The sequence below is a fragment of the Tupaia chinensis genome, unplaced genomic scaffold, assembly GCF_000334495.1.
Source record: "Tupaia chinensis unplaced genomic scaffold, TupChi_1.0 Scaffold000115_1, whole genome shotgun sequence".
In the NCBI taxonomy this organism is placed as follows: Eukaryota; Metazoa; Chordata; class Mammalia; order Scandentia; family Tupaiidae; genus Tupaia; species Tupaia belangeri.
In genome coordinates, this window is record NW_006159579.1 from 3,061,553 (window position 1) to 3,062,903 (window position 1,351).

The window sequence follows — 1,351 nt, forward strand, 5'->3', positions numbered from 1 at the left end:
TTCCCTACATGTTCAGACTTGTGGGATTTTTTTCAACTGGAAATTTCTGAAATGCATTAGCATATACTAAAGTCTCCCGCAATTCATTGTTAAAACTACATTTTACAAGAATGACACCATTTTTCAAACTATTCGAATGCAAGCCTTTCCCTTCAACATACTTTCAGGAGCCATCATTTTTTAAGATTATTCTGTAATAGCACCACACTAATCTTGAATAATACAAAATGGTTCCTGCCAAATGCCCAAGGAGCCAAGAAGGGATTTAAGGCCCAGAAATCTCTCCTACAGAGTCTGCAATTCTGTGTATACTTCAGCTGAATGAATGTATAGCACTGAATAACCTTGCACAATCCTCACCAGTCTCTCTGATGTTTCACTATAAAGCAGATAGAAACACATATATACAGAAAAATCCATGCACTACAACCTAGCAGCTATGCCTGCTGTCTAGGGTCCATCACTTCACTACCCAGAACTTCAAAGGCCCTCCTATTTCACGTGGCTGCAAACTAGCACCGTCAACCTTCACACAAACTCAATTAACCGCCTCCATTAAAAGTATCCGCCTTCCAAGTCCCGGGGGACCTCCTCTTCCAGTACTGGATGCTCCTCTCTCGAGGGAACTATAAAGTCTCCACTCAGTTCATGGAGACTAAGTGCCTGGCACTGTACTCCAATTCTCAGAACCTCAGATGTTAGCAACCCCCAGATTCTTGCTAGAGACAGGTTTCTCAAATTGCGAACACTCTTCCCCAGCTCTGGGCCTTGGAAACATCTCTGCAACCGCCTTCACCCTGAGGCCACCAAAGTGGCCGATTCTGAGACTTCCTAACTGGATTCGCAGAAGTGTATCGAATACAGCGTCCCCCTTACAGGTGTGTCCTCACTGTAGTCCACTTTTGCTGGAAGACCACAGAGGGCCCTCCTTTCAACTTCGGGTGGAGGGAGTGTTCTCACTACCATTATCTCCGTATTACGGTGCACAGAGGTGTAGTTATAACCTCTATCCCGTTTGGGAACCCAGGAACTCTTCCGCATTCGAGATGTTGGTGTGTTTTCACTTCAGTCCCCGTGAGTTCGCAAGCCGCTGGGCCACCCAGCTCTGGCCGCTGCCGCCGCCTCCGCCTCCTCCTCCCTGTCTCAGAGCACGGGGGCGTCTTCACCATGGCCTCGTCCCATTTTCGGTACGCAGGCTCATCCTCTCAGGCAGTCTCGTCGCATTATCTCAGGCCTCAGAGCCTTAAGCGGTACCCCAGGCCCCCGCAACCCTGCCCCTACCCTTTGTGTGGGGCGCTCGCTACGGCGGGCTCAGAGGCCTCCGAAGGCCCCGCCCCAGGCCACCAAGGGG

General features: G+C 49.8%; 1 protein-coding gene across 3 annotated transcripts in view; it reads right to left on the minus strand.

The window, feature by feature from the left end:
- Positions 1-1,351, minus strand: part of RBM12 (RNA binding motif protein 12) — a 15,025-nt gene that overhangs the window by 13,485 nt on the left and 189 nt on the right. The gene's annotated exons all lie outside the window — the stretch shown is intronic.